At 41.3% G+C, this 23,409-nt stretch overlaps 1 protein-coding gene across 21 annotated transcripts in view; it reads left to right on the top strand.

Moving 5' to 3' along the window:
* PCDH15 (protocadherin related 15) overlaps positions 1-23,409 on the top strand; it is a 799,343-nt gene that overhangs the window by 371,074 nt on the left and 404,860 nt on the right. For 16 of the 21 annotated variants that reach the window (XM_074589897.1, XM_074589896.1, XM_074589884.1 and 13 more), the window contains one exon: positions 23,177-23,264. The exons of the other annotated variants lie outside the window; for them this stretch is intronic. The gene's annotated coding sequence lies outside the window, so the exon portion shown is untranslated. The remainder of the gene's footprint in view (positions 1-23,176; positions 23,265-23,409) is intronic. 21 annotated transcript variants of the gene reach the window in all.

Raw genomic sequence — 23,409 nt, 5'->3', positions numbered from 1 at the left:
TTTCCTGTGTGGAGGTTGATAGGCATCTCTGTCCCTTCTCTTGCTGAGGTTTATAGAAAGCTGGAGCAGTAATTTTGTGAAGGGTGTGGGATGTGGGAGTCGGGTCAGGTCGTGGGAGGTGATGTGTATGGAAGCCTATACCTCTGGGCCCTTAGTCTCTGGATTTCACTTGGCTTAAGGTGGGAAATGTTGAGTTTCTCAGCCTTGGTGGGACTAAGGCAGTTCCGAGTCTGCACAGAGATGGAGCTCCAGACAGCTGGGGAATGCAAAGGTTGAAATGCAGCAATACCCACAGTCTTCCAGCAGCACAGGGTTACTATGTGAAAGAGGAGCATTTCACATAGAATCATAGAATCTTCATGGTTGGAAAGGACCTTTGAGATCATCGAGTCCAACCATATACACACACACACAAAAACCCAAAACCAAAAACCCCTACAATCTCTGCCACTAGAGCATGCCCTGAAGTGCCAAATCTAGACGTTTCTTAAATATCTCTAGGGATGGTGACTCAACCACCTCCCCGGGCAGGCCATTCCAGTGCCTGACCACTCTTTCAGTAAAGTCATTCTTCCTAATCTCTAATCTAAACCTCCCCTGCCGCAACTTCAGGCCATTTCCTCTGGTCCTGTCATTATTCATCTGGGAGAAGAGGCCAACACCCACCTCTCTCCAACCTCCTTTCAGGTAGTTGTAGAGGGCAAAGATCAACATCTGCAGGTTGATTTTAGGCATTGAAAATTCCACGTATTTCCCTGAAATCTTGTTTCAGTTCAGGACTGTTGGGCTGGTGATGTTGTGCTCTGCATTGTGCTGGGGGCTTTTCTTCCACTCTGCCCCACCTGAGCCAACCCAAGGCTCCCAGCTGGGATGAGGGTCTCGTCCATCCCAGGCTGTGGGCACGTGTGCATTGGCCAAATCCTAGTCCGTGCAAAGCCCCCACGTGTTTTCACAGACTCCTTTTCCTGATGGTTTTGTGCAGGTATTCCAAGGACGTGCACCAAAAGGGCTCCTGACACATTGAGCACAATTTCCTTGGCAGGACAAGGTGGGATTGGGCCCAAAATGTTGCTTTTGCAGTAAGAACTACAGGTTACATAGTCATTAGCTGTGCTGTACTTTAGATGAGAAGTTACTGTGCTGGTTCTATCTACTTAAACCTCATGGTTCTTTAAATAGGTGTCCTTGGCCAGCTTTTCTCACTCCGTTAATCCTAGCACAGATGAACTGGCATGAATATAAATGTTTATGGCAGTCTTCACAGCTGCATATGGAATATATCTGATTGTTTGCATATAGTCAGTGCCGTGGGTTTGTGATTTGATGCTCTATAAAGAGTCTTAGATAATCTTTCTGAAAGGAGCTGTGTAAACGCAGATATAATTAGCTTTATGATTTTCTTTCCTTTTTTTTTTTTAACAGATATGTTTTAATAAAGCACTGGAGCACAGAATAGCCATTTCCTGTGATTTTCATTTACATAATATTTATAGTGCTACAGAACAAATGAGCCGTTGAAAAGGGAGAAAAATTAATACCGTGAATGAACTTGCCTTGAGAGGAATTTGTGATAAAATTATGAATCTAACAAACTTCAGTAAACCAATTACTGCTCCTCCTGGATTTGTGAATATGAAAGCTCAATGGGATTTGTTGTAATCCCTCCCTGTGAACAGATGGGCAGATTGCGGGTCTTTGCAGAACATGTTCCAGCCTTCCCAGCTCCTTCCACGGTCGGCTGTGGTCGTGTTTCTTTACACCTTCCCTCTTGGTGACAAAAATACTGGAAAAGGCACGAGCAGAATGAGTTAGGATGGTTGCAATGTGCCTCTGTGCAAATTGTGTTTAGGTTTTTTACCACCTATTACTTCAAATCTCTTCACGTGGAAGAAGGATGGTCTTTTCTGAATGCCCGGTGGCACATTATAATGAGCTCACTACTATTACTGTAGTTAAGAGGTGGTCAGCATTTTATTATAAACTCCTGTTTGCAGGGAATTATAGCGCAGCCAAATCTTTTACTCCGGGTTCAAACCAACTAAATTGAAATATAAGAACTAAGCCTGGAGCACTTTCTAGTTCTCCTCCCTCCCTGAAATCAGTTTGATTGCAGTTACTGAGTTGCCATCTGCATTGTCTGCCTTCTAGAGCGGCAAACTTTCTGCTTTTCAGGAAGATAGTATAAATGTTGCATTGGGCCATAGATAGAATGATGCTGTATTTTGTCTGGTGTAATTCCAACAGCCTCCTTACGCTGCTTGTGTTGCTCCTTACGTTGCAAAATGTAAGTGGAAAGCAGTGCAGTGGAAAGCTTCAAGTAGTTTTGTTTGCCGCAACTAAACTGCACAAAATCTTAAAATAATGAATATTTTTAACTGTTTTGTACAGTTATGGTCTTGCTTTTAACTGGAAATACCTATGTTGGTAACTTTAAGACTTAATACAGCATTTCTTTCCGAAGTAATAGCTACTGTTTCTCAGCTATAGAATCATAGACTATCTCAAGTTGGAAGGGATCCCTAAGGATCATTGAGTCCAACTCCCTATAGGACAGAAATTGCTGCCTGTTTACATGAGTATGTAACTTACTTAGAGGCAAGAGTAGAAACAATAGAAAATTTAGGTTGGAAGGGACCTCGGGAGATCTGTGGTCCACCCTCCTGCTGAGAGCCGGGCCAGCTCTGGGGTCAGACCAGGCTCTTCAGGGCTGTGTCCAGTCAGGCCCTGAAAACCCCCAAGGACGGAGACTGCACAGCCTCGCTGGCAGCTTGCTGCCCCGCTTGCCTCTGCTCCTGGGTGAAAGTTATTTCTTATATCCAGTCTAAAGCTCTCATGTTTCAACTTATGTCTGTTGTCTCTCCTCCTGCCACATCTCAGCCCCATCATTCGACCAGTTTTTTGACCTGTTTTTCAATTTTTCAGTCGTTTAGACCGTGCCATTCTCACCTGGATACAACAATGTTGTGGAAGACAGTGTTGGAAGTCTTGAGAAAGTCAAGGGAAGTGAGAGCTGCTGTCCCCTCATCCACTTTTTGTCACTTGATTTTTTTTCGGTAATTTTATCACAGTCAGGTCAGTCAGGCATGATTTAGCTTCGGTAAATCCAGGCTGACTGATCCCAATCACCTTCTTCTCCTTCATATACCCAGAAACATGTTTTAGGAGGACAAGCTCCATAATTTCAAATAATCTTCGTGTCATATAAGGTGTTTAAAATAGCTGGGAGATGGAATGTAACTTTATACAAGTATATCTTTTAAAAGGCTGAACTGAAGAACCCGTTGTATCCACAGATAACTGTGAGTAGAATCGGAGCCATGCAACAGTTCTGCAGTACGTCAGAAGATCCATCTGTCCATCTTGGGCAGTAGTGGGTTGAACTTGCATTCCTAGGACAGGTACACCCTCCTGGGAATGGTAGGTGGGGATAAGGTCAAGCAAGGCTCTAGTGGGACCTTAGATCCCTCTTTTTACAAGAGCAGAATTTTTTTTCCCAGACACCTTATCCCTGAGTGCAGAAAAATACACCTCTGAGTCTGGCAATAATGTATTTTTATCTTCTCCGTGCTGCGCTATAACATTTCAAGAAGACTTTGGCATGCACATGAGTTGATTGTAGGGAAAATCCTCTGTGAAAGGATGACCCTGGATATGTTTTGGGCATAGTCATTGTTGAGATACAGGTTCCTCACAGAAGGTAAAGAAATTAATGATCACCTTTCAAGTCAATCATCGTTATTTTTGTCGGATTTTCATGCTTCCAAAATAACTCCCTTATGCGAAGCACCCAAGTATTGTAGACCGTAAGGTGAATTAGTTCCTTTTGATAAGGTTCTGAGAAAATTTGAGACTGACAACAATAACGTTCTTGTAGCATATTAAATATTTAATAGACATGTCTGCACTGAAGTCTTTTCTCTCGCTTTGCGGCAGTTTCTGTTGGATAGTCCTTTCCGCATATAGGAGTTCTTTCGGTGTTGGGGAAAGCAAAATTCTGGCTCAAAGGTCCTGTATTGTGATTTAATGGGAGCTGGTCTTAGTGTTTTGAGAATACTGTTACAGAAATATATGTTTGTGGCTTATGCTACAGATGGGTGTATCTCACAGGAAAGCTAAAGCTTACTAATAGATGACGGAACACACTAAATGCACACACCTACACTGGGAAAGAGTAATTACCCTGTTTTTTACTTTTTTTTTCCCCAGTTCTTATTTATATATATACTCTTTTTTTCAAGTTTTCAGAGTTCAGGTATCAATAATATTCTAGGTCTCATAGGACAAAGGAAGTGCTCATTGTGATTAGTCTCAATTTATGGTTTGGTGAGTTTCTTGTGAAATAAATTAAGATTTGAAGTCCTGTTGGGTAAGTCTTATTGGTGAGTAGGGCTCATGTATGAGAACCGGTAGCATCAGACAGTTTTGCAAGATAATTCTGTATATTTTTTTAAAAGAGCTGATGAGCAATTTTAGTCCCAACACAGGTTTTCAAGTAACTGATGTGTTATGGTATTATTTCATTGAGGTTACTTTACCCTACAAATCTGTTGTTGTGAGCTCCTGTTCAGTCTTGCTCTGTAACCTGACAAAAAATACCCTTATTTTGAGAAAAGTTGCCTTTTTTTGTAATAGGAACAACAATGCAGTAGGAAATGGGCCCAGAACTTCTGAAGTTCTTTCACTTTGGCCCCAAGAGCCTTTTAGAAGATAACCACCAGCTTTTAGTTCTGGACCAGTCACATGTAACTGGTGCCCATCCCTCTCCAAGAAGGTCTGAAACAGCATCCCAGCATTTTCTCCATTTCATGGCAAGTTCAGGAATTACATTTCTCTAGACGTTACTGTGTAAAGCTAAGCCCGAATTGGGGCAGGCTTTACTTGCTCCTTACAGGTGTAGGCTCTGGAGAGGGTTGATGCTTGGGGTGAAATCCCACCTCTTCTTATGAATCATTCAACTTTATTACCAATAAACTTGATTAGATGCTTGTGCGTTCTCACAGGGTTTGCATTGTGAGCCTGTGCGGGCTTTTTTGTGAAGGCAGTTTCGATGAATGCTGTTTAAATTTAAAGAAGATAAATAAAAGAGTGAAATATTTTTGCAAAACGTGGTGCCGGCTTATGTTTTAGCAAATCGTATTGGGCGCCTTTATTTCGGGTAACGCAGACTTAACTAGCAGCATTGTTGTGTTGAGAAGGGCTTTAAAGAGATTACTCCTGTCCTGTCAAATGATCTCACAAACAAGCGTAAGCTGCTGCCTCCCTCGCCGCTGAGGAGGCAGAAAGAGCCACCGCGGAGCAGGAAACCACCCGGCGCTGACGGGAACCGGAGCCGGCCCCGGGGACCCTGTCCCCGGCCGCCAGTCGCCCGGGAGCGCTCGGCTGAGCCCGGCCACTCGCTCCGCTCGCCCGGCGACGGCTGCCAGCGCCGCACGGCGGGCGGGTCCCGCTCCTGCTCCCGCTCCCCGGCTGCAGGCAGAGGGCAGGCACAGCCCCGCCGGAGCCCGAAGCCGCTGGGATGCAGAGCGGAAGGTGGAGAACGATCCTGCGCCTCTTGGTCTGATAACGCCAAGGTATTTTCCTTGTCCTTCCCGTTCCTTCGGTAATTTCCGTGCGATGCGTCGGAATCGTTGTTGCTCTGGGTTTTACGGGGTTTATTTTGGAAGCGTAGAGTGGCAAAGGGGTTGTTGTGGTGTTACTCTGTGCATAGACGTGGCAGGGGGGAAACTTGCTGCATAACCCAAAGCAGCAAACTTTGAACTACTAAGTCAAGCTAGGTTTGCTTCTTGTTTTTTTTTTTTTTTTTTCTTTTAACTCAAAGTAAAATTGCCCCTAGAATTAGTAGTTTCTTCATCTGTTTAGAAAAATCTGTCACTGTGAATCCCCCTCATCCATTAGATTTATGGTGGGGGGAGTCAGTAAAAAAGTGGTTAATTTTTATTTAGGCACAATGTCCTTTGTGAAACTGAAGTCTGTGTCTTTCCCATCAGCGTGCTTTCCCTGCAGTGACATAGGAAAGATCTTAACGCTTGCTTGTCATCATTTGTACTGGAAATTCCTGTCTGTTGGAAAGTATACCTTCCACAGCTCTTCTCCTCTTCCTCAGAGGAATTTATTTTCAGAGAAGTGCTTGTAAGAGGCTAACATGCTATGCATTTTGGCTAATTTTTGCAGGCTTAGTAAACTTAAAGGCTTTTACCTGGCTAATTTGTTGATGTTCCTCTAAACTCGGTGCAGCAGTAACTGTCCTGTTAGTACTTTCTGTTAGTCTCTCCCTCCTTCATCCCCCTTTTCTCATACCACACTTAAGCTTAATTTAAAAAAAAAATCAACTTTTTTTGGTCGTACCTTGAATATTCTTTGTATTTAACTCCTCTTACTACATAGCTTTTTTTTTTTTTTTTAAACTGATACCTTGTGTGTTACTTTGTCTGCTTGGTATTATTTTAGTAATTGCTGTCCTTGGATTTCTGCATTTCCCTTGCCCGGTGTACACTGCAATACTACTATCGATCTAAAGACACTGCTTTAGGTTAAAAAAAAAAATCGGTAAATTTTAGTGATTATTGCATTCCATTTATTATGGTGAAATATAAACAAGTTTATTATACTTTACATATCAATCGAAGACAAAATGAATATGTGTGTGTACATTTATATACAAGTAGGAAGGCTGTATTAGAAGCGCTATATTGTTAGAAGAGGATAACAGGTTCCCGTGTAATGTTAACTCTGGGTCCATGTTTCATTACTTCTTATAAAGTCAGCTGATTGGTGGAGCTGGTAAGCTAATAGTATAGGAGATATAGGAAATAATTAATGATATTAATATATAATGTATTGTGGACTTTCATGGGACTGAGTTTTGTGTTAGAGAGTTTGAGCCCCTGTGTATGAATTCTCAGTTACTCTTATCTGAATGTAGCTATTGCTTTTGGTTTTCTTTTCCCGGGGAGGCAGAAGAATGGTTTGCCAGGGGTTATTTGATGCATTTTATCTGTCGGTGTTAGCACTCAGGTTTCAGGAACATAATCCACATGGCTTTGCAGTTACAACCCTATGAAATAAGAGCGCAATTTAATGAGAGGACTGCTCTGCTTAACGATGAAGTGCTCCTCTCGCAGCTGTTGTGCTGAGCTGCTGAAGCAAGAAAGTTACCCCCAGTAGCTGTGTTTCACACCTTACCCTTGGAGAGTGAATATGCAGACTGTAAAGAAGTTTGGGGCTCGATATCTTCTTTATGGTTTTCTACTTGTGCTAAATCACTGGTTGGAATAATTGTATTGTCACCTTGTGTCATATTTGCTCAGGTGTAATAGCTTTGCCAGAAAGGCAGTCGCCTGTAAAATTGTGGTGCAAAGTTTTTAATGGTCTTCGGAAAGGTAGAGAGGGTTGTTAGAGGCTTTTTTTTTTTTTTTTTTAAGGCATTCTTTTTTTTCCCTTTTTCTCTATGATTTACTGATTTATGGCTGTATGAGATTCTCTGATGATAACATCTTTTTAGCAATAGTAGATGGCTCTTTATGCTGAAGAAACATTTGCTCACAAATACTTTCAAATGACATGAAATGAGTGAAATTTAAGCTGTTAAGGTTAAAAATAAAATTAAGTGCCCATGCTGGATTCTGGTCTTTACTTGCTGTACAGCTAGATTGTAAGGGTTAAAGGTATGAAGTGAGAATTGATTCCTTGCGTCCTGCAGGCTTTGGTTTGAGATGTCCAGTTTTAAACTTTATTTCTGCTTTTTAAATTGTGTGTGTTTAAATAATTTGTCTATGAATGTCCATTATCCATGAGCACTACCTTTAAAAACAAGAAAAGAAACATGCAAATTTTCACAAAGAGTGGACTTGTGAAGGGCGTTTGTGTAGTGTAATATTGATATTGAACTTACAGGGCTGAGATGTGGTAACACTGACATTTGTAGCCAGTTTTAGCACCATTGGCTCTAAGTTTATAATTTTAAATATGTTTTAGGAGCTTCCGATTGGAAAAGACCATCTGCATCTCCTACTGTGGTTCTTGCTTCTGCAGCCTTAATACCATCCCGTCGTTGGTGTACTTATTGAGTCCCATCTAAAAACAAGGGTATGGCTGGGTTTTTTTGTCCTTTCACTGGTGCTGCCTTGGAAATCTGGAGCTCCTGACGCTCAGATCCTTCTCCTGATCTCCAGAGTAAAGCCAGTCTTTTTGAGGCCCTCTTTTATCTGACATTTGTCTTTTAACGTGGTGATCAAAATGGTATGTGGCAGTAATTTTTACGCATTACCAGCGTTTGGTTCAGTGATACCATTGCTTTCTCATTCCTGTGGGAAATATTTCTGTTCTGGATCCAAGGATCACATTTGCCTTTTTGCACCTGGATCACATTCATGGTTTATGATTATGTTGTAACTAACTAAAACTCCCTGGTCCTCCTCCTTTGCAGTTTTCACTGGGAAGCGCGTAGCACAGCAGGAAACTTCTTGTACTCCTTCCCTGAGTACATGACCTTGAGTTGTGCCTTACTGCATTTTGTCCTGGTTCTGTTACTGTAGTTCTTCAGAGCACCTAGTTATTTCTGTGTAAGATCTGTATCTTCTGATACCGGTATCCCTGCTGTATTACATGCTACCAGCCTTTCTTAATACTAACGACAGGGTTATTGGTTGAAATGTTTAATAAGATCAGTTCCAAGACCGATTCTTAAGACCCTCTAATAATCACTTAAGTTTTGGGGACTTCTGCTGTTGCCTCCCCTTGAGCCAGATGCTCACCTTCCCCTAAATGCCGCTGCTTGTTACAGCTTAACTAACAGTTTCCCATGAGACACTGCTGAATGCTCAGCTAAAATCCAGATTAATGAGATCTACAGCATTTGGAGAATGTTATCTGATGAAGCAATCTCTTTGGTTAGCCTGTCACAAGGTACCCTGTGTTAAACCCAGAATAAATTTGGTCACATTTCCCAGTGCTTTCATGTCTTTCGAAGGAAATTTGAAGGGAAGCATAGTTCGTCTCTTTGCCTCTGAAGTAAGTTTTATAGGCTTGTAGATAAACCTTCTCTTTTACTTTAACCATGAATAATTTATTTCCTATTCTTTAATTGTATGGAGTATCCTAGTTAAAAGAAATGTCTTGGTGATGTTCAGTTGTGTACCATTTATTTCAAAACTCTTGGTTTGACTGTTTAATGGCCCCTAAAGTTTTTATTTCACTTCATGATGATATCTTCTTGTGTACCCTTGTGTATCTTACATTTTTTCTTCACCTTTCACCCCATTCCTCTCATGACGTGAGACATTAATGCCTTTACTAAAAAAAAAAGGTCAAAAATTTCCTTTGGCACTTCAGTTATCCTTCCCAAAACACCCTTCTTGCTGCACGGGAACCCAAATTGTCCTTTTCCTGATCCTTCCCTACTGAGAGCACCCACCAATCTTTATAAAGATGTCAAACCCAGGAAAATATTGTGTTTGAACTTAGATCTTCTTGAGATTCTGTTATACCATTTCTCACTATTTTTTCTTTTCCTGACCTCTCATTGTGTCTGGGTTTAGGCTTTTTAAAAATCCATGTGTTTTCATTAAAAGCCTTCTAATGGTGGAGGCAGTTAACTGTGAGGTGCACATTCACACAGAATAAAAGGGCAAGCCTTCATGAAAGTCTTTCTGTCCCTCTCCTTCCTTGGAATACTGAAGGGTTTGATGCCTGGAATTGGAAGATTTCTAGGCCTCCTTCATATTCGGACAGCTGAGCTCCTCGATTCAGTTAAGTTTTCTAGTTGGTTCCCTTAATTTCTTTTTTTTTCAAAACAAATGCTGATAACCCTTAATTACAAATCTGTTTTCTTTTCCTCTTCCATTTCATTTAATCAGCTTATTACCGTTCAAATCCAGTTTACTTTCTGTGAGTGAACTCTCTCAAAAAATCGAGTATGGATTAACCTTGTTTCTTGTAGATATAAAGGTTATCCACTGAATCAATCATGTATGAGACCGTACAATTTACACTACTATTAGTATTCTTTGCTCTTTGTATCTGGAAAATTAAGTTATCTAATAGTGGCAGTTTCTATATAGTTCTTAGTTCTCTTAAGAACACTACAGCAATCTACGTGTTGCTTCAAGATTTACGGCATTACTGCAACCAAATGCAATTTGACTGGGATCAGCTCTTCCCAGAGCGATTTTGATCAAAACCGATATTGAAGTTTAACATATGGTGCTCTTCTGGCTTTATATCTCTGTCTCACATAGAAAATCCTTTGGAGAATATCTTCTCTGCTCGTGTCTGGAGAAATAATAAGATCAAGTTAGCTGGTTGCACCAGTGGTCGGTTTCTCTGTTCTCTTACTCGGGTTCCTGGCATTTGTATGCAAACAGTTATTTTCTGCTAGCAGCAATTCGCACCCCAAGAGAACCAGCCACAGTTCATGGAACAGCCCTGCCCAAAATTAAGCCACACATGGTAACAGCATCAGCATTTCAACCTTGTCATTAATTGCGACTACCACGCTTTGTTGTAATAAGCTGAATAATCAAAGAGTGGTTATTTCATCTAGAGACTGCAATGAATGTGGAAATTGTTAGCTTAGTCCTGGCACAGCAGAAGCGTTCCTCTCAAGGCATTCCTTCAGACGCTACCAGTGTTGTTTTCTGTTCCATCTGTAGAGAAGACATTTAAAATTTTCTTTTCCCCAACATAGGGTGATCACACTGGATATACATCATACAGTTTTACAGATACGATGGTGTGATGCAAGAAAGCTAGCGGCCACGATCAAACCTGAAGCTTGTCCTTTGCAATAATTCAGAACCCAATCTGAAGTCTAGTGAAGACACTATTTCTAAGGTTCAAATCTTTGCGTTAGTGCTTCCAGCTGGGACGGTTTTCCATCCACACTACTGTTGTGCTTGGAACTAATTGACTGTGCGCTCGCTCTCGCTATATATACAGACACATATGTAATGTGTGTGCTTACGTATATAGTAACTACTGTCTAGTTTTCAGGTATTCGGGGGTTGTGCTTCAGCAGTTGGTGTGTCTTTGCTCCAGTCCTTGTTTCGGTGGTGCCCTGTTTGTTTTAATGTAAGTTCCACTTTTGCTGAGTGCACCTCCTCTTCCACTGAGCAGTAGCCATCAGCTAAATTACCAGCAAGTCCATCCACGGGTAGATATTAACTGTTGGTTTGGCGGAGAAATATCTGCAAGGTTTCAGTGCAAAAATCCAGACCAAAATCCAGGCTTTTAAGAATAAAACCTTTGTATCACGATATACAGGAATGTCTCTTGAAATTTTATAGTGGTTTTTAACATCATACACCTTCTGTAAAGTGAAATTCTGCGATGACTTTTTTTTACTTGTTCATTTGTTCTCTCTCTCTCATTGAGAGAAATTGTTCACTCTTTTCGCTTTGAAGCTGTGCAAGCTGAATCTACTTTCTATGTGACATTTGAGATGCTACAACACCTTTTGCATTTCAAAAAAAATACTATTGCTTTGTAGTACTCTCTTCCTTCCCAGCACACCGGCACACTTTGGATTATAAATTAAATAAATGCTCTTACTATTTTTAAGCGCTTACACTGTCTTAGATCAAATAAGTGAGGAAAGAGTAGAGCAAGATTGTGACGATCAAATCGTACATGAGGATTTGGAGATGTAATTTTTGATGATTCACCGGGACAAATACGGTTTGTTACAGTTTGCTTTTGAATGTACTGAGGCCAGGATGCGCCTAGGTTGCAGAAGAATTTAGGTTCCTCAAGTGACAGTTCCTGATCTAGCCACCCTCTGTAGGTTGTGCACATTCACTGAATCCCAGCCATGGGATTTCTGTCTTCTGGTAGAAGAACTTGGCAGGGAGGAGGGTTTTTCTGGGGGGAGATTTACTGTATTTACTACTTTTCTAGTCTCACTGCAAAGTGCTCCCATGATTTCAAGCTGTGAAGGTGCATGCCAGACCTGCTACGCTGCTGGTCCTGGGAAAGCAGACTTTGATTACAAGTTAGCAGACGGTAAAAATTTGAGAAGTCACTGTACTCCCACCTTGAGTACAGTCATAATCACAGCTCTCACAGACCAGGGGACAGCCAAATAAAACAGCTGCTGTTTGACACAACAGGTCAGAAGCTGATGATAACAGGGCTGTTCTTGGTCCATAAATTTACGTCCTTGGTTCATAAATAACCGACACTTAATTTTAATTTGACTATGTACTTTCACACTGTATCCTTCCTTTAACAGTTTTGTAATGAGCTTCCAGCACACTTGATGCTTTGGGGACTCTTATTTTAGAAGTTTTCTGCTCAACCTACTGAGCATTTGCTTTAAAAGTACTGTGTATTGGGAATAACTTTATATTCACCACCACTTCTATGTCTCAAGTTCAGTTTTCTGCGTGCTACGGTGCGTCCTCACCAGGGAGTGTAGTGCTGTACCTTTGAAATCACTGCTAACCAGGTAAGCTCACTGCACCATGCTGGCCTGGATTCTTTGTAAATTGGTTAAAAAACTGTTCAGGACTGTCCTTGCTGAGTAGACAGCATGCTGGATAGCTTACCATTCCTGGTCTGCAGTCACAAAACCAGGTGAATTACAGTGTACCTTGACCTGCCTCTGAAGTCATGAACCTCATAGGAAGTAAGCTAGACAAAATCCTTGTCTGTTTCCGTGCTTCTGAACCAAGCATGTAGTGAAGTGGCCACCAAGCTGTCAGTTGTGGTGGACCTGACTCCTCCTAAGGTGGGCCTGGATATAGCTACTAGCCATCTCATGTAATGTTGAATTGATTGATCCTTGTCAGGGTATCTGTGCATGGATGTAGAAGATTCGTCAGTCCAGAGCAAACTGTAAGAGCTGCTGCTTGCACAAATGATGAATGTTGTGAACCCTTGAAAGGTGACGTGTTCTGTATAGTCTACTTCGCACGAAACTAAGGTGTGAGGGGATATGAAGGGAGATGGTATGTCGATGAAGTGATGTGACCGCTTGCATTGGCAATCCTCTCTTTTTCAGATCTAGTGGAGTTCGTGCTAGCTTGCCACAGTGTGCCCTGCTGTGCGTGGTGGAAGTGAGATGCGAAAGCCCTAGCCTGCTGCTGCTGGACCATTGCAGTCTTGTCTAATTTGTACTGTCGTGACCCTTCAGTCCCAGGCAGCGTCCAGTTTGTTTTCTAAATAGCGAAGGTGGGCCTTGGGTTTGCTTCTGCAAGTGAATCTTTATGCTACACATACTGCTTGAAATGCAGCCAAAAGTCTAGTATACTTGCTTGTCCCAAGCGTACCTGTAAACAAGTAGAGAAGATGTGCTTCTCTGTTAACCTTGACTCCTGTTCTTTGTTCCTGGATGGTTCTGACTTACTGGAATATTGAACGCACCATAGGCAATGCTTTCCTTAAAGGTAGGGAGCAGGATAAGAAATTATGGCCCTGTAGCTTAAAATTTAATAGCTTAGGATCTCCCAGATTTCCCAGCATCAGCTGGAGAGTGGAGCCCATGTTGCAATTTATGAGCTGTGGTAGACCATGGTTATTACTACACTTGTTTCAGCTGATGAGTTGCACACTAGACATAGCTCAAGCTGCTGCTAGTGCGTACAGAGCTCTCCAGAGGAAAGATGATGGATTGATCCAAAGCCTAGCATTGTTTTGGCCTTGGATCAACATCAGAGACCTGAGAATGCAACATGAAGCATCCTATGGGTGGACCTGTTGCTTATCTTTTGGTATAACTTCTTTCTTTTTCCCTACTGACATTAACTTAGCTCAATGCAAAATACTTCCATGTAGTATACCTCGAATAAGTCTCTGTTCATATAGCTTTAACCCAAATTCAGTGCTGTTTTGCCTCCTCTGTGTTAGATGAAACTGCTCTGTTCATTTGCAAGTGGGTTTTAAAACCCACTGTGAAGTAAAGCCAGGCAAAGTAATGTCACGTTAGCTGGAATGCTTCCTGCCTGGTATTTTTGCTCTTGTAAGATGACTCGCAGTTGAGATTTGCACAGTGGGGTCTGTGAGACTCCCTGCAGATGGACGTTTTGTTCTCCAACCCGTGCCTTGAACAGTTGCCACAGCCGCTGTGTTAGTGGGAGAAAGCCCCCACTTTTGCCTTGTAACTCATTTTTACCTTTTACCTCAAGGTCTTTTCTTGGAAGGCTTATGAAGACGGCTGCCTCTCAATAAATCCAAACTAGTGCCCTGTTTGCTGTGAGCATGTGTATCAGCAGTGTCCGCTCCTACTCCTCATGCTGAGGGACACTTGGAGCTGCTTGTTGTTCTTACCAAGGACTACCTTACAGTTCAAAAGGTTATTCTCTCTCATAGGGATGGTCACCCTCTTTAGAGTGGGATTGCTCTTTGTCTTAGTGGGCATCATGTCCCAGCTGTGTTGTTGACCTCCATCTGCACCCCTCTTCATCAGCAACAGTATTGCTTTTCGATCCTCGTCTGGGTCCTGATGGCCTTGCTGAGGGGGACTGGCTTTACCCCTCTTGGTTGAGTGCAGCGGCTCCTTGGTATTCACCTCACAGTGAGTTGTGAGCCCTGGCTTGGCTGCACCTCCTGGAGCAGAGCCGAAGGGGATCTTCTGTGCCTTCAGCTCGCTGGCACCTAAACCACATAGTGTTTTCTGTGGGTTGCCTTCAGTATCCCCTTGGGATTGCCTTCACGTTCCCTGGGGCAGCTCCAGCCTTGTTCCTGCCCTAGGCTCAGTCACACCTTTCCCAGACGCCAGGCACTTGAGCAGGTTTCACAGCATTAGCGGCCAGCATCCAGTGCTTTCGGAGGGCCAGGTGGTGCCAGAGTCTCTGCCATGGCGTGTACACACATGTGTGAAGCTTGAGCATCGTTGGTAGCACAAGCAAATGTCTAACTCTTTTTTCTGCACGAAGTGGGTCTTGGATTGGAAATCAGACTCTTCATTTTTTTCTTAAGGCAAACATTTACATATAACCCCTGAAAAATGTGACTTCACTTCAGCAGACTTGCGGGAACGCACAATTATAAGTAACAGCAGTGCTGATGTAGTCTTTGGTTTCTAGTTCGCAAACATCTGGGGTGGCAGTAGATACACACAGAAAATGAGACAAATCTGAGTGCCTGATGGGGGGTAAGGAAAGGTTTCTGTACTTACTGTCTCAGCACACAACCTACATGATTGTTATGAAATGAACTGATGAGAGATATTACTTCTCCCACTGTCATTAGGATGCAAGTGTTCTCTGAATGTGCCAGATGTTTGGCTTTCATTATCTGGAAGTTTCTTTCATTTCCAGCCCTAGTGAAAGGGAAGCTTGAGCACGTCCAGCAGAATTATAAGCCGTTTCCTGTAGGAACGAAGAAAGCAGCATACTTAATGAACTGCATCACGGTAATAGTAAGTCCAGCTAATGAATGCTTTCCCTGTTATTTTAGAGAGGTGGCCGAGTGACATTTCTCCGATTCTGGATCACTGAACCCGTATGGATTGTTTGTCTGAGAAAGGCTTCCTTTTATTTTAATATTTGCAAGAAGTTTATTCAATACCCTGTACTTTACAGTCAGATTTCGGAGTTATTCAGAATACCCTTATAATTCAAAGCTGACTAAGGGTATGTGCTCTAGCAGTTGAAAAAAGGATCTTTACTAACAGGGGTTTGTATTTATTCGGAGAAATCCAATGAACATTTTTCAAAGCACTGTAATACCAACTCCAGTAACATTTTTTGAAAGTATTAGTTTGTGTAGAAGGAGGAGTTTCTGAACCATAACCAGCTCATTAAGACTTGCACATTCAATATTGCCAAAACCCCGGTAGACTCTCCTGACTCCATGTAACAAGGCAGTTGCTGCTACTTCCCAGAATATTCCCAAAATATGTTGTCATATTCTGGGCTGCTTTGGGATATGTGTGTGTCTTTTTATTTCTAAGGGTTGAATAAATGTTTTTGGAGCATCGAAAGGCGCTTGGATAGACAGAATATCACCGTACCAGGTGGAACAGGTTGTTCTTTCCCATGGTAGAAGAAGAGAGAACTTGTTTTGCCTGTTCTTCTCTGAAAATATTTTCTTCAGCCAGGCCAGCTGTATTGTGGGGGGCTTTGTCTGCAATTCTTTAGCATTTAATGCTTGCTTTTACTGATCTGGATCTGGATAAGTGATCATTACTGCAGCTCAAGTGTGATTCATTAGTTTTCCCAATGATTTGAGCCAAGAACCTACTGGAAGTAGTTACGGCTAACGGGAAGACCAGAGTCAATGGCCTTGCGGTTCAAATGCAAGTTGCATCCTGTAATAGATGAACCTTTAGGGCTGTCCTACGATTTTTCTTCAGAAATATCCTCTTCCAGTCTAGAGGTGAGAATGTGGCCGAAGCCTCTCCCTTGTGCTAGAAGCAGGGAGATAATCATGAGTGGTGCCAGTTAATTCACATGAGCTTCGTGAAGAGCGAGATCATCTGAGATACTGCATGTGTTAGCTGAACAGGATACTATGTGTTTTCAACAGGAGGAGGGGAGGGCACTTCAAATGATCTTGAAAAGCATTTTCCCCATCATTTTGCCAGCATTTCTTTGCCTGTGTTGTGCTTTAGAGAGCTCCTTTTCTTCCTGGAGCAGGGAAATGCGCTGATATTCTTGTGTTAGCTGTACAGCAGAGGTGTATAGGGAGTTGGCATCATCATGTTGGCATCTCCGCCTGTGATTTCTCACTGTGCTCCTCTACAATGGCAAAGGGAACTAAAAGATGGCAGATCCATCCCTCCAAATTCTGGGGGATCAGTATCCCCACTCATTGCGTCTTTTAGGAAAGACCAGATGGAATTACTGCAGTGCTGCACCATTTCTCCTAGAGTCACTGGAGGGAATTAACAGCACCTTGAAATATAATGTCAAAAAATGATGAGGCCTCCAGCAGTATGAAAGTAGAAGTCTTATCTGTGCCTGTGTCATAAGTCAGAGCTTCTGGAACACTTCTGTGCGGAGCCCAGATCAGCTCCTCAGTATCTCAGACTAGGTTCATTAAGCAATATGACATTTTAATGCAGCCCAGTGGTTTTTCATAATTTTGGTCAGATTGGATATGAAACGGTGGATTGACGAAGATTGTTTTGGTCTGTAGGTGACATTGCAAGTACTGGGCATACATACTGCATTTTCCATGGACTTGGTGTGCTTGCTTTTCAGAAGGTCCGTAAGTTTCTATTAGTTATGACCTCAAATCCTTTCTGTCAGGAAGCTGCAATTTGAGAAAAGGATCTGGTATTTTTTTTCTTCATATTTTCTTGAAGAGAACCGTGAAAGGATTTGGCTTGAACAAAAGCAGGAGGACATGAAGAGAAGGGCAACAGGTGTGAAAGGAATGGGTAGAATATGCAAAAATAAGTCATGTTGGAGGAGAAATATAGAGGATGGTGAGGGGGAGCAAGAGAAGTAAAACCTGTGAACAAAGACAAAAGCAGGCTGGGCCAGATGAATGTATTTTATTCCTCCACAAGGATGTTGTGAGGAGAAGCTGCACAGTGTTCGGCTCTGCGTGGCAGCTGGAAGCTGTATGAGAATTGCCCTTAATTGGAATGGTTTTGTTTCATAATCTATGTCGAAAATGATAGGAAAGCCATAAAGCTCACGCTATGTTGTGGAGCAGTATGTTATCCTTTTAATGCAATTTCTTTGAATGTGTTGACTGCATTAATATAAGAAGTGGAAAGGAAATTCAATGCTCAGTGTCTAATAGGTATAATACATGCTTAAGTATTTACTCTTGTCTGTGGGTAACTGAAAGAGGGGGTTTTTTATGCTTGAACAGGTTTGAAATACATCTGTGGTATTGACCACCAAATCAGCTGACTTTGAGTACTCTAGTGATTTCGAAGTATTAGAGTTAAAATATTTGATCTATAACTTTTCAGAAATATCAATATTTTTTTTAAATGGTATTTCTATATATAAAAATTAATTTTCCTTTATATACAACCTGGCTGAAAGAAGAAAGAAGTTACGTAAAACGTTTGGGTTTGCCTATGCCATAAATAGAGAAATAACTTCTCCAGGGAACGGGAAAAAGTATAAAACCATTCATTGTTGTACCCGTCTCTCTCTTAAAAAGTGGGATATACCCACTGCTTTTTTTGACTGTTCAGTGCCACGTGATCACTGGTTCTTACTTAGTCCTTCTAACAGTTTCTTCATCTGGTGCATGGACCAGATGCTCTACTCACTGTCTCGAGAAGAATAATTTGGGAACTGGAGTGTTCTTTGTGTTTGGTGGAAGGAGAGCTTTGGTTCAGTATTGGTTTTATGTTACACTTGGTCATATTTTCTAGCAGGAGTTTGGGAAAGAGGAGGGTTGCATTCTGCATCTTGGTACTAAAAAGCCCTATAAAAATCCAGGAAAACTTATTTCTTGCAAAATGTGGGTTACAGGAAGTAGCATAACATCCGTTGCTCTCCAGAAGAAGATTTTGGAGCAATTCCTGCTAGTTCTTAAAAAAGATTCCCATTTTCCTCAATTATTAACTTGAAATAACATTAAATAGACATAAACTCCATGAAATACAACGATTTTTAGTAATATTGAGGGTTTGAGAACATATAGGAATAAGTATGAGCTTATGGGAAAGGAGAAGCCAATAAAATTGCATTTTTTTTTCTTACATGCCATAAACTTGCTATAAATTTCTGTATTACAGTTAATTAGTCATATTCGGTGATCAATATTTTTTAAAATGAATGTAGAAAAGCTGTTGCTTTAGCAAGTTTTTGAGAGGCCAACTAAATTTAAGAAGAAAACCGCATCTTTCTTCTCATGACAAGAATAGTAATAGTAAGTGATTGTAGAGAAGGGATGCAGGGGTTTTTTTGCTCGGATGTTTTACATTGACCTAAGTTATTAGCATACTTTAACATTATTGATTTAAAATTACATCTTAGAATATGTACCTTGAAACGTAGTTTCTTTTGTGATAAGTAGTCTTGCAAGCCTGTTACTGCGTGTATTATGCTTAAGATTTTTTACAGTTTTGGGGAGGGGGAAGAGGTTTGGAGTTTCTGTTGTTGTTGTTGGAAGGGTAGGTCTAGGATAAGTGGCTGTCTCTAAGCTGTTACACTCCTGTGAATCATTCCACTTACTGTAATCGAGAGAGAAGGCATTGCTCCCAAAGTAACTTTTTATTATTGCAGCTATTGACATTTTGTCTAACCCAGGGAAGCAAACTGAAGAATCCCAGTCATCCAGGGCGGATGTCACTGGATGTGTCTTATTTTATAAGGAGTCCTCTGCAATTGTTTTCAATGTCAATAAGTTAAACATTTCCCGAGAGGCAAGTAACTGCAGGTTGCTGATCCTAAAGTTCTGTAGAGCCTCTGGCTTTTCAATAGAAATAGGAATCCTTCACTTTGAAAGCGCATGCTTTCTCTCAGTCTTTATGGCATGAGGCATATCTTAATGGCTTCTGTGTCCTACCGTACTGTCCTGTCTCGTCTAAACTGAGCAGTGCTAACGTGACTTACGGTGTGATTCTTTCTCTTGCATCTTAGCTTTTTGGATACGTTACTTCTTTTTCTTTCTGGATTCTTAAGGTTAATGTTTTGTACGCATCTGCAATGTCTGGGTGGTGATTTCATCAGAGAACTTGCCCTGGTTGTTAAAGAAATAGCCTGGAGTCACATTCATGGATATTTATAGGGGATGGTAGCATACATGCCTGCACTAAGTCCATAAACTACACAGACTGAAAGTCTTTCTGTGTATATTTTTTGTTATTTTCAGAATTCTAATGAAAGTAACGCATATGCTTATGATGGCTTTAGTTGAATATGTACATACAATGCCATCCATGGCTGGCACTGATTTGCCTACTTTTTTCTTCTTTCGCCGCTTTTCTTCTCCAAAGCTGCTGAGAATGCTCCTGCAAGTACCTCAGGGGAGGATCTGACATTTGTATTTCTGAGGAAGTGCCTGGGGAAGATGAGAATATTTGAGGTGGTAAGAGTTGAGTGGAAACTGGAATCGGTCAAGGTGACAGCTCAGTGCGTGGCCTTCATTTGTTGTTGTTCCCGCAGTTGCTTGCTTGCTCCATACTAAAATTAGCAAGACATGCTGATGAATGAGATGCAGCACGGCAATATCTTCCTGAACCAATAACCTGTAGCAGCGAGCCATGCTTTCAGCCCGTCTGTACGTGCCTCCGTGTGGGATGGGAAAACAGCACTAGCTAGAAATTGGAGTTGGAAGAGGTTTGTTGTTTTAAATGTAAGGAAGATAAATCAGTGGTTTGCAAAAACACCTTTTCAGGCCAATTTAAAATACTTCAATGGTGTCTGGGTGTTAAAAATGCACCTCCCGTAGGCTGTTTAGCTTTGACTAACTGGTGTTTCTCAGTGGAAGAATGTTCCAGTTGAGCATTCTGGTTTCTCTCTTTTTATAGAGAAGAGGAATGTGTACTCCTGCTGTAAAATGACAAGCTTAATCAATCTGAGTATGCCATTTATCTAATTACAATCGGAGATTATTAGGTTTTTAGGTAATCCTTTAAATTAGATCAGAAATCATTTTGGTTTACAGCTTGATGGTGCCTTTCAAACAGAGTTTTGTTTTCCTGTCTAGAAAAATTAGGTGTTCTGTAGTCTCACGTCCTGCTTTCAGATATTCCCATTGCAATTTCATGCCCTGTAGCTTCTGAGAAACTTTGATACATATTTTTAAGGCAGTATGTGTTGTTCAAAGTACTATGGTTCTGTATATACATGAAGTTACTGAGTAACTCTTCTATACAGACCTTGCCAAGTGGCTTTGTGACTTACAGTGGAAGACGTAGGGTTTTAAATACTTGTTATATGCCCGTTAGGTTTATACAGCAATCTGTGGGAAGCTCATTTGGAGATGCTTCTGCTCTTTAATGCTCTCTTTTACTGTCTCCTGTTCCATGTGGCTTCTGCTTTTGCATGAAAATTGTTTTGGTGAACTTAATGTGCCTCTCCCCCAGGATGAGAACGAGAAGGGTACAGCAAGCACGGCAATGCTGACGCTCTTTACCCCTTTATCTTGCTTTCCCCTCTCTTCCCTTTGCTCTGCACAGCCCAGATTCTCTCCCTGAGATGGTTTTAAGCTCAAACAACAACAATTGCTTCCTTTCAGGATTTCAGAGCTGTGTGCAGTTTATGCAATATAAATAGGAGTAGACTCCTATTTATAGCAGCTATTTTTCATGGCTTGCTTTGAGTGCAAATTGCACTTCCAATTAAGCACTGCAGATCTCCTGTGCCATCTACCTGTGTTCCCTGTTCTGCCTCTCTAAAACCTGCTCTGAGTGGTGAGTTAGCTCTGGGTTGGCTACATTCATAGCAATATAATGTTTAAATTCGAGCTCAGAGACTCCTTCCTTTAGTTACTTTAATTCATATTTACATTTAACAAAATTTTTTTTTTGAATTTTTTAATTTATTTCCAAAAATGAGCACTGTCTTAAGTGCAGCGTATCACAGTTGCTAATCACATACCATGCCTGCAGTTGTGAATCCTCCCACTGGGTAAAGATGCACTCATCTTCCCCCTAATTGTGATTAGTATTCAAATTGTACCGCGTGAAGCCAGCGTTTTCCCTCTGCTCTGCACGCTTGGGTCACAAAAGCAAGCTCATGTTTCTCTCCGTGCATGTTTCTCAGACAGTGGGGACTGCATTTAAAAGGAGAAAGAAAAAATAAAAAAAGAAATAAACCCCGTGAATGCTTGCTGCTGTTAGAGTATTTTCTTTCTGAAATGAGAAGGCATGCGCATCTCTCAGATCTTTTACCCAACCTATTGGTAAACAAATGGAAGTTTTTATATGTTCAGTTACTGGTTTGGTTTGGACTTGGTTTTTGTTGGTTTTAGTTGGGTTTTTGGGGTTTTTTGTTTGGGGGGTGGGGGCTTTAGTCAGGTGTTGATGCCACATACAAAACAGGTATTTCAATAAAACCTGTTTTGTCAGTTAGTAATTGTTATTGAGGACGCAGGGACATGGAAGCATGTGTTTATTTTGGGGTTTCTGAGGCCACTGATCAGTGGAGTACCTTCTAATTTTGGACTGCATGATCAAGATCTCTTTCTTTTCATGAGGGATGAATGTACTGTAAGGGATGGCTGCACATTCCGTGAAGTGTTTACAGGAGGTGATTTGTAAATTCTTCAATTCTCTTGTTCACAGGGGCACTTTGTAGCCTGTCATTAGTATAAAACTTGAAAAGCTGGGTAAGGAAGATTAACTCCCTTCCTATTTCAGTCATTTCTAGCTACTGAGAGTGACACAACTGCGGTGCCCTGGGGATGCCTCCTTCCTTGAGGTGACTCAGTGTTTTCTCTGCCTGAGGCTATTTTGGTTTGTAATTCTGTATATTCTCAGTGAAAACAAATTTGCAAAGGCATGGGGTCGTTCCTGAAGATGGGTAAGTCTTGAAGCTTCACCAGATGTATTAGCTTCAGTCTGATGGTGCAGCGCTGAGCTTCAGGTGTGACTCAGCTGTTTCCAGTTTGGTTATTGGAGTCATTGCTGCAAAGTGCTTTGGAGCTGTAAGTGAGCCAAATCATGGTGGTGCCATTAATTTAATTGCTCATATTGCCTTTTCAGAATATCAGGGTTTTTTGACTGCATTCCCATGTCATGACTGGCTGATGCTGATATAAATTGCACATCATAATCCATCGTCTCAGAGACTGTCGGAGACTTCATCACAGAATGTCACCTTCAATTTTTCTTGACTGATCCACTGCTAAGCCCCTATTGATCGTTGCCCAGTAGGTGGTGATAGTTGCATTTAGCTTCAGATTCTTTACAAGTATGCTAGGTTAATGATAAGGTTTTTTTTAAACTTTACCATTTTGGAGGGGTTTTTTTAAACTACATTTAATAGGCTGCTATTGTTTGGTCTTAGGCACTGATTGGAAAACACGTCTTAAAACCAAGCTATGCTATGTGAATGACATCAACCTCAATTTATGACTCTTTCTAGGAAGACTGCAGAGGCAGATTTAGTCTGTAGAGTGACACGAGCAATATTACTTAATCAGTTGTTCCATAAATTAATGAAGTCTTAATAAACTTTCCTCATTCTTGATATATTGCATTTAATAATCCTGTTAATTCTCAAAGGCTAGAAGGAAACAGATTATGGGTTTTCAAGATATATAGTTCTGGCATTTAGAGTCTGCAAAATCATGCTTTGTATTCTTGTATTTTTTGCAGAATTTTTAACCTCTGGGAAATTCAACAATTCGAAGCCATGCACTGACAAATTCAAAATAAAATCCAGATTGCCAGCGTGGGGGGTCTGGTAAGGACTCTTTTGGTGCTCTTCTCTGGTTTCTGAGCTCTTAAGTTCCACCAGCTGCCTCTAAGCGTTTCTAATACTTGGTTACCTAGAAACACCAATAAAGCAAATATCAGCATTTTCATAAAAGACTAAAAGTTCCAGTACT

The sequence above is a fragment of the Larus michahellis genome, chromosome 6 (genome assembly GCF_964199755.1).
Source record: "Larus michahellis chromosome 6, bLarMic1.1, whole genome shotgun sequence".
Taxonomy (NCBI): Eukaryota; Metazoa; Chordata; class Aves; order Charadriiformes; family Laridae; genus Larus; species Larus michahellis.
Note: the sequence above shows the minus strand (reverse complement) of the source record. Positions and strands in the feature narration are given on the sequence as shown.